Source organism: Macaca fascicularis, chromosome 19, assembly GCF_037993035.2.
Source record: "Macaca fascicularis isolate 582-1 chromosome 19, T2T-MFA8v1.1".
NCBI lineage: Eukaryota > Metazoa > Chordata > Mammalia > Primates > Cercopithecidae > Macaca > Macaca fascicularis.
In genome coordinates this window covers 20,125,432-20,135,603 of record NC_088393.1, presented here as the reverse complement: position 1 = coordinate 20,135,603, position 10,172 = coordinate 20,125,432, and positions in this window count along the sequence as shown.

The following is a 10,172-nucleotide window of genomic DNA, read 5'->3' as shown; positions in this document are numbered from 1 at the left end:
CCCCCCACCCAGTGCCAACTCTTAAGTCCTTTGTAATTCTGGCTTTCTCTAATAAAAAAGCCACTTAGTTTAAAAAAAAAAAAAAAGATATAAGCGATTGACTTATTTTAATCTTATTTTAATTGACTTAACTAAGGTCTGAGTCCTGAAGACCTTCTTCTGGAGCTCAGTAAATTTACTTAATTCTAAATGGGTCCAGGTGCTGGAGTGATTACCCTTCTCTTGTCTCCAGCTAAATCATGGAGGTTTGGGGAGTTCCTTCAGACCCTAATAAACTTGTTTGTGGAGGCCTGGGGAGTTTCTTCAGACCCCCAGTAAAACTCGTTTAACGCTTAATGGTTCTTTTAAGAATTCCTTCGTGGCCCTGCTCGGTGGCTCACGCCTGTAATCCCAGCACTTTGGGAGACCGAGGTGGGCAGATCACGAGATCAGGAGATCGAGACCATCCCGGCTAACACGGTGAAACCCTGTCTCTACTAAAAGTACAAAAAATTAGCTGGGCATGGTGGCACGCACCTGTAGTCTCAGCTACTTGGGAGGCTGAGGCAGGAGAATCGCTTGAACCTGGGAGGCGGAGGTTGCAGTGAGCCGAGATCGTGGCTGGGCAACAGAGTGAGACTCCATCTCAAAAAAAAAAAAAAAAGATTTCCTTCATTATTTTTGTCATGCATTAAAACCCAGGAAAGGCCTAGGAAAAACTTTTTGGTGGGCTTTTGTTACATCCCAACCTTTATGTAAGGGCTCTGGCTTTTAATATTTAACTTAACCACTCAGTACTGAAACAGTTGTTACGGAGGTCTGCGTTACTGAGACCTGGCCTGCCACAGTCTCACATTCTTCAGATAAACGTTCTTTTCTCATAACCTACACTCATCTTCCTATATACTTTAAATCATCTCTAGGTTATTTATAATACCTAATACAATGCAACTGTTGTGTAAATAGTTGTTATAATAAGTCATTTAGAGGCCGGGCGCGGTGGCTCAAGCCTGTAATCCCAGCACTTTGGGAGGCCGAGGCGGGCGGATCACAAGGTCAGGAGATCGAGACCACAGTGAAACCCCGTCTCTACTAAAAATACAAAAAATTAGCCGGGCGCGGTGGCGGGCGCCTGTAGTCCCAGCTACTCAGGAGGCTGAGGCAGGAGAATGGCGGGAACCCGGGAGGCGGAGCTTGCAGTGAGCCGAGATCGCGCCACTGCACTCCAGCCTGGGCAACAGCGTGAGACTCCGTCTCAAAAAAAAAAAAAAAAAAAAAAAAAAATAAGTCATTTAGGAGATAATGAGGGGGGAAAAAAGCACATATTCATTACAGACACAGCCAACCAATTTTTTTCTGAATATTTTCAATTCATAGCTGGTTGAATCAATCCATGGATGCAGAACCCAGGAATATGGAGGGCTGACTGTATGAGATTTCAGCAAAGTTGAAAGAAACAAAATCAGCGAAAAAAATAATACATTGTGTTTCTACACACTAGCGGTGACCAGGCAGAAAAGAAAATTAAGAAAACAATCCCATTTACAATGGCACAAAAACAAACAAATACTTGAGAATAAATGTAACCAAGAAGATAAAAGACTTTTAAACTGAAAGCTACAAAGCAATGCTAAAAGAAACTAAAGACACCGGGCGCAGTGGCTCACACCTGTAATCCCAGTGCTTTGGGAGGCCTAAGGCAGGCGGATCACCTGAGGTCAGGAGTTTGAGACCAGCCTGGCCAATATGGTGAAACCCTGTCTCTACTAAAAATACAAAAATCAGCCGGGCGTGGTGGTGCACGCATGTAGTCCCAGCTACTTGGAAGGCTGAGGCAGGAGAATCACTAGAACCCGGGAGGAGGAGGTTGCAGTGAGCCGAGATCACACCACTGCACTGCAGCCTGGGCAACAAGAGACTCCATCTCAAAAAAAAAAAAAAAAAAAAAATACAAATACCTAGAAAGACATCTGTTATATTGTGAAATATTGATTTTGATTTGTTTCCTTGGCCTACAGCTCCTAAAAGTCTTGGAATCACCAAAGTGATGATGAGGTGACTAGTGACTGGGGGCCCCGATAGCCTCAGGATGGGGTGGTTGCCAGGGGAAGCAACCGTGTGATTAGATGGCTGGGATACTCCGCTTCACCCCTGACCTCCCTGTGTGACTGGAAGGAAGGCCATGAGTGTGAGTTGTCCAGGTCCTTGGAGTCTTTGAACAAAGAACTGAACAAAACACACAAAGGAACGAAACCCAGGAACGAAGCCGCAAAAGCAAGGATTTATTAAAGGGAGAAAGCACATTACAGGGTGGAAGTGGGCCCGAGCAAGCAGCTCAAGGGGCCAGTTGCAAAGTTTTCTGGGTTTTAAGTACTCCTTTCGAGGTCCCCATCAGTTACCCCTTATCTGGATGAAGGATTTAGCTGGTGGCTAATTAAAGGCTGAGGTGAACTGGTGCCCTCTGAAGATGAAGGGATGGCCGGTGCTTGGCCCGCAGCCAATCCAGGGCACTTTCCCTTCCATCTGAGATGTGGCGGAAGTGGGAGGGCTGGAGGGAAAGTAGCCTTTGATGCTTTGCTACTCCAGGCTTGGGGAGATGGGGTTTTTCCATTTGGTTTAGCTTTAGGCAGTTGGCGTTAATTGGCCTTAGATTCCCTGCCCCCAGACCTTGGTGTTTTCCTTTGATCCAGCTTTAGGAAGTCAGCACGAATTGGCCTTAAGTTCCCTGCCTCACCTGGAGGAGAGAGGGGCTGAAGTTTAAGTTTATCACCAATATCCAATGATGTAGTCAAGCCAGGTGCTTGATGACATCATTTCTTCAGACCCCCGGTAAAATTTGTTTAATCCTAATGGTCCTGTTAAGAATTCCAGGCCAGGCATGGTGGCTCACGCCTGTAATCCCAGCACTTTGTGAAGCCGAGGCAGGCGGATCACAAGGTCAAGAAATCGAGACCATCCTGGCCAACATGGTGAAACCCCGACTCTACTAAAAATACAAAAATTAGCCAGGCGTGATGGCAGGCGCGTGTAGTCCCAGCTACTTGGGAGGCTGAGGCAGGAGAATGGCTTGAATGCAGGAGGTGGAGGTTGCAGTGAGCCGAGATCGCACCACTGCACTCCAGCCTGGCGACAGAGACTCCATCTCAAAAAAATTAATTAAAAAAAAAAAAAAAAAAAACTGGCATGTGAGGTGAGGGCAGTCTTGTGGCACTGGGACCTGAACCTGTGGAATCTGATGCTATCTCCAAGTAGCATCTAAATTTAGTTCAGTTAGGCGGCAGCCTCCTGGTGTCTGCTGGAGAGAAATGCTCTGCAGAACTGCTTGCTTGGTGTGTGTGGAAAAATCCCCCACATCTGGTCGCAGAAGTGTTGCATGTTACTGTTTGATAGTAAGAAAAATAACTATTGTGTTTTTCTGTATTCTCAGAGAATTCCATGCTCATAGATCGGATGACTTAATATTGGTTTTTTGTTTTTTGAGAAAGAGTCTCGCTGTGTCTCCCAGGCTGGAGTGCAATGGCTCCATCTCGGCTCACTGCAACCTCCACCTCCTGGGTTCAAGTGATTCTCCTGCCTCGGCCTCCTGAGTAGCTGGGATTACAGGCACACACCACCACATCTGGCTAATTTTTGTATTTTTAATAGAGACAGGGTTTTGCCATGTTGGCCAGGCTAGTCTCAAACTGGCCTCAAGTGATCCACCTGCCTTGGCCTCCTGAAGTGCTGGGATTACAAGCGTGAGCCACTGCATCCAGCCCTGAGGACATTAGGCTGAGTGAAATGAGGCAGTCATCAAACAATAAATGCTGTAGGATTTCGCCCATATGGACTAGCCGAAGTAGTCAAAATGCAGAAACAGTGCAGCAAGGTCGTTGCTGAGAATGGGGGCTGTAGAATGGGGCTGGGGTGGTAGGCAGTTGGTTTAATGGGTATAGATTTTGGGTTTTGCAAGATTGAAAAGGTCTGAAGATCTGTTTTCCAACAGTGTGAATAAACAACACTGCTGACCTATACACTTGGGGTTAACATGGTATATTTAATCTTTTTTTTTTTTTTTTTTTTTTTGAGACAGTTTGCTCTTGTTGCTCAGGCTGGAGTGCAGTGGCACGATCTGGGCTCACTACAACCTCTGCCTCCCAGATTCAAGCAATTCTCATGCCTCAGCCTCCTGAGTAGCTGGGATTACAAGCACAGAGCACCACGCCCAACTAATTTTTGTATTTTTAGTAGAGATGGGGTTTCACCATGTTGACCAGACTGGTCTCAAACTCCTGACCTTAGGTGATCCACCTGCCTCGGCCTCCCAAAGTGCTGGGATAACAGATGTTAGCCACCATGCCCAGCCGGTATATTTAATCTTAAGAGTTTTTGCCACAAGAAAAAAATAATAAATCTTCAAGCCTTTTAAATTTAAAAGAAACTACTAAACAGAATTTCCATATGACATCAGTTTCTGTTGTAGGTAGAAATAAATAGAAACATATGTCCACACAAGACCTTGAGCATGAATGTTTATAGCAGTGTTATTCATGACAGCCAAAAGGTAGAAACCAATCCATTATTGAATGCACGGATAAAATATGTAATAGCCATACAATGAAAAATATTAATAATTCCATCATAAATCTAAATGATGTACAGGACCAAACTACAACATGGATATCCCTTCAAAAAACGATGGTAAATGAAACCCAGTTAAAAATTCCCCATATGGTATGATTTCATTCATATGAAAGTCCAGAGCAGAGAAATCTGCAGAGAAAGAAAGTCAATTGCTGACTGCCTCAGGCTGGGTATTGAGGAAGAAAGATGGGAGAGGATGAGGGGCGAGTGGATACCTAAAGGGTACAGGGTTTCTCTTTCAGGTGATGCAAATCCACTGTGGTGATGATTGCACATATCTGTGAATATACTATACCAATGAATTGTACACTTTAACTGGGTGTATTGTATAGGATATGCATATTTGAATAAAATGGTTGAAATAAGTAAATTCATTAGGGGTTTTAGTCCAATTTGTTGACAGTATTGAGTTTCCAGGTTTATGCCAAATTTACGTACCCCTTTTTTCTTTTTCCTCTTTTCTTTTTCTTTTTTGAGACAGAGTCTCGCTGTGTCACCCAGGCTGGAGTGCAGTGGCACAATCTAGGCTCACTGCAATCTCCACCTCCTGGGTTCAAGCGATTCTCCTGCCTCAGCCTCCTAAGTAGCTGGGATTACAGGTGCGCGTCACATGCCCGGCTAATTTTTGTATTTTTAGTAGAGGCGGAGTTTCACCAAATATCTTGAACAGGCTAGTCTCAAACTCCTGATCTCCAGTGATCTGCCCACCTCAGCCTCCCAAAGTACTGGGATTACAGGCATGAGCCACCACGCCTAGCCTCTTTTTTTTTTTTTTTTTTTTTTGAGACAGTCTCACTGTCACCAAGGCTAGAGTGCAGTGGCTCAATCATAGCCCATTGCAGCCTTCACCTCCTGGCTCAAGCAATCCTCTCACCTTAGTCTCCTGAGTAGCTGAGACTACAGAAGCAGGTGACCACGCCTTGCTAATTTTTAAATTTTTAATAGAGATGGGATTTCACTATGTTTCCCAGGCCGGTCTTGAACTCCTGGGCTCAAGTGATCGGCCTCCCAAAGTGCTGGGATCACAGGTGTGAGCAAATGCGTGTGGTCTGTTTTTCTTAATATACCAGTGAGAATAGGAATTTGATTGCCTTGGAGATATCATGGCTTTTTATATTTCAAAATTCTCTAAGAGTCAGGAGTGGTGGCTCATTCCTAGAATCCCTTTATTACATATGGTGACATCACTGTTAGATGTCTGTGTTTCCAAATAAGGGTGACAGTTTTACATATATATATATATATATACACAGTAGATACTAGTTCTTTGCTGTATGTACAGTTTGAAAATAGTTTCCCACTCAGGAGCTTATTTCATCATCTTACCTGGGTGTTTCTTTTTTTCTTTCTCTTTTTTTTTTTTCGAGACAGAGTCTCACTCTGTTTCCCCGGCTGGAGTGCAGTGGCGCAATCTCAGCTCATTGCAACCTCCACCTCCTGGGTTGAAGCAATTCTCCTGCCTCAGCCTCCCAAGTAGCTGGGATTACAGTCGCCCACCACCACACCCGGCTAATTTTTGTATTTTTAGTAGAGATGCGGTTTCACCCTGTTGGCCAGGCTGGTCTCAAACTCCTGACTTCAAATGATCCTCCCACCTCGGCCTCCCAAAGTGAGATTACAGGCATGAGCCACTGCGCCCAGCCTAACCAGGTGTTTCATAGAGCTAAAGGGTTTTTTTTATGATCTTTAAAGTTTTCATACAAAATTTTATTTTATCCATTTTAAGTTCACCATTCTGTGGCATGAATTATATTCATAATGTTAAACCATAACCATGCCAGCTGCACACCTGTAATCCCAGCACTTTGAGAGGTCAAGGCGGGAAGATAGACTGCATCCAGGAGTTGGAGACCAGCCTGGGCAAAGGAGATCATCTCTACAAAAAATAAACAAACAAACAAAAAAAATTTAGCTGGGCCAGGTGCGGTGGGTCATGCCTGTAATCCCAGCACTTTGGGTGGCCGAGGCGGGTGGATCACCTGAGGTCAGGAGTACGAGACTGGCCTGGCCAACATGGTGAAACCCTGTCTCTACTAAAAATACAAAAATTAGCTGGGTGTGGTGGCAGGACCTATAATCCCAGCTACTCCGGAGGCTGAGAAAGGAGAATCACTTAAACCCAGGAGGCAGAGGTTGCAGTGAACCGAGATTGTGCCATTGCACTCCAGCCTAGGCGACAGGAGTGAAACTCCATCTCAAAAAAAATAAAAAATAAAAAAAGGCCAGGCCCAGAGGCTCATGCCTGTAATCCCAGCACTTTGGAAGGTCAAGGTAGGCGGATCACAAGGTCAGGAGTTCGAGACCAGGCTGGCCCACATAGTAAAACCCCATGTTGACTAAAAATACAAAAAGTAGCCATGTATGGTGGCGAACGCCTGTAGTCCCTGCTACTCAGGAGGCTGAGGCAGGAGAATCACTTGAACCCAGGAGGCAGAGGTTGCGGTGAGCCAAGATCATACCACTGCACTCTAGCCTAGACAACAGAGTGAGACTCCATCTCAAAAAAAAAAAAAAATTAGCTGGGTGCACACCCATAGTCCCAGATACTCGGCATGTTGAGGCAGGAGGATCATTTGAGCTCCGAAGGTCGAGGCTGCAGTAAGCAGTGATCCTGCCACTGCTCTCAGCCTGGGTGAGACCCTGTCTCAAAAAAATAAGAAAAAGAGGCCAGGTGCGGTGGCTCTCACGCCTGTAATCCCAGCATTTTGGGAGGCCAAAGCAGGTGGATCACAAGGTCAGGAGTTTGAGACCAGCCTGGCCAACATAGTGAAACCCTGTCTTTACTATACAAAAAAAAAAAAAAAAAGCCAGGCTTGGTGGCGCATGCCTGTTGTCCCCGCTACTCAGGAGGCTGAAGCAGCAGAATCGCTTGAACCTGGGAAGTGGAGGTTGTAGTGAGCCGAGATCTTGCCACAGCACTCCAGCTTGGGCAACAGAGTGAGACTTCCTCTCAAAAAAATAATAAGGAAAAAAAGACTTTTTGTGAAGTTGAAGACCTGGACAAACTGATACATTGATTTGTTAATACAAATTGAAACAGACACAGCCTTTGGTGGGGCAGGTGAGTGTTAATTGACAAGTTACCAAGGGGCTGATTCCTGAGTTAATGGATATAACTGATAGTTTGATAGTGCTGTTATATGCTGCAGGGTATATAAAGTTTTAAAAAGCTGTAAAGATGGCCGGGCGCGGTGGCTCAAGCCTGTAATCCCAGCACTTTGGGAGGCCGAGATGGGCGGATCACGAGGTCAGGAGATCGAGACCATCCTGGCTAACACGGTGAAACCCCGTCTCTACTAAAAATACAAAAAACTAGCCGGGCGAGGTGGTGGGCGCCTGTAGTCCCAGCTACTCGGGAGGCTGAGGCAGGAGAATGGCGTACACCCGGGAGGCGGAGCTTGCAGTGAGCTGAGATCCGGCCACTGCACTCCAGCCTGGGCGACAAAGCGAGACTCCGTCTCAAAAAAAAAAAAAAAAAAAAAAAAAAAAAAAAAAAAAAAAGCTGTAAAGCCCTGCAGTTGATGGACACATTTCACTTTTTTTTCCTTATTTTTATTTTTTAATTTTTGAGACAGAGTCTCACTGTGTCCCCCAGGCTGGAGTGCAATGGCACAATCTCGGCTCATTGCAACTTCTACTTCCTGGGTTGAAGCAATTCTCCTGCCTCAGCCTCCCAAGTAGCTGGAATTACAGTCGCCTGCCACCACACCGGGCTAATTTTTTGTATTTTTAGTAGAGACGGGGTTTCATTATGTTGGCCAGGCTGGTCTCGAACTCCTGGTCTCAAGTGATCCACCCACCTCAGCCTCCCAAAGTGCTGGGATTACAGGTGTGAGCCACCGCAGCCCAGCCTCATTTCACTATCTTTTAATTTTATATAAGAACAAGAAAGAGGGGGAGAGAATGATTACACAGCAATGGAGGCAGGCCCATTTCATTTACAAATCCCACTGCCCAGTACAAGCTGTATAATGGACCAATCCGGGATGCCTGTTGCTGGCTGGGTTCCAGGCAGAGTGTTGAGGGTTATCTGGAATTTGTCGTGATACTGGGATCCATGGTTACTGGGTACAGTCCTGTGGTGGCTGCAGTGCCACGGAGGGGCTGTGATCCTCTGTGGAGCTGGGCTCTGGGCTGACCCTTGGGAACCTGGGCAAGGTGGTGGTGGAGCTGCTGCCCTGTGACCTGAGTCCGCAGCTCACTTTCCACAGCCTCAAGGAGGCGACACTGGTGCGTCCACATCTCATCAGCTTACTGGTGAGTCTCCTGGTTTTTTTTTTTTTTTTTTTTTGAGATGGAGTCTCGCTCTGTCGCCCAGGCTGGAGTGCAGTGGTGCGATCTTGGCTCACTGCAACCTCTGTCTCCTGGGTTCAAGTGATTCTCCTGCCTCAGCCTCCCAAGTAGTTGGGACTACAGACATGCGCCACCACGCCAGGCTAATGTTTTGTATTTTCAGTAGAGACGGGGTTTCACCTTGATAGCCAGGATGGTCTTGATCTCCTAACCTTGTGATCCGCCCACCTCGGCCTCCCAAAGTGCTGAATTACAGACGTGAGTCACCATGTCTGGTCATGTCTCCTGTTTTTATTGAGACTTGTTCAGTCTGTTAGGAGTCAACTTTATGGAAGACATGAAAAGCAGCTTGCGGAAGCCGTGGCTGCTCAGATTGAGGAGAAATGCCAACTCTCGCCAAGCTCAAGTGCTGCCAAAAAAGAGTATGCAGAGAGGGAGGCATCTTTGGAGAATGCCAGGCTAGAGAAGGCATCTTTAAAAATACCCAGCCTTGGCTGGGCGCAGTGGCTCACACCTGTAATCCCAGCCCTTTGGGAGGCTGAGGCAGGTGGATCAGGAGGTCAGGAGTTCAAGACCAGCCTGGCCAAGATAGTAGAAACCCTGTTTCTACTAAAAATACAAAAATTAGCCAGGCATGGTGGCGGGTGCCTGTAATCCTAGCTACTCGGGAGGCTGAGGCAGAGAATTGCTTGAACCCGGGAGGCAGAGGTTGCAGTGAGCTGAGCTGAGATCACACCACCGCACTCCAGCCTGGGCGACAGAGTGAGACTGTCTCAAAAACAAACAAACAAACAAACAAACCAGCCTTACAGATGCTTACAGAAAGATGAAGAGGATCAACTCGATGCTGATGGAAGACTTAACTTCCCTGTCAAGAACTGCAAGAGGAGAGGTTCAAAAACTCTAAACAAGAAGAGGCAATGGAGGAGATGCTAAAAACGCTGGAGTCCCTGAAAGAGGTCATAAGAGTCACTCCATCCCAAGGACCTTTTCCAAACCTGCCCAGAGGCAAAGAGCTGAGCCTTGCTGGTCCCGTCCCCATCAGCAGGCCTGAGCTTAGAGCAGTGCTATTCCCTCCCCTCCATTCAGGCCTCCTGAGCTTCCAGGCTGTGTTCACCCACTTCGACTGCATCTGAGGGTCATTGAGGCCAGCAGATCCCAGATCCCAGATCGGGGAGGCACTTCTCCCTGGGCTGGAGTCCCTTCACCTCCACCAAATACAGCAGTCAGCTCTTTCATGACTGAATCCTCCAAGTCTAAAAAGTGGACTTCCTGGA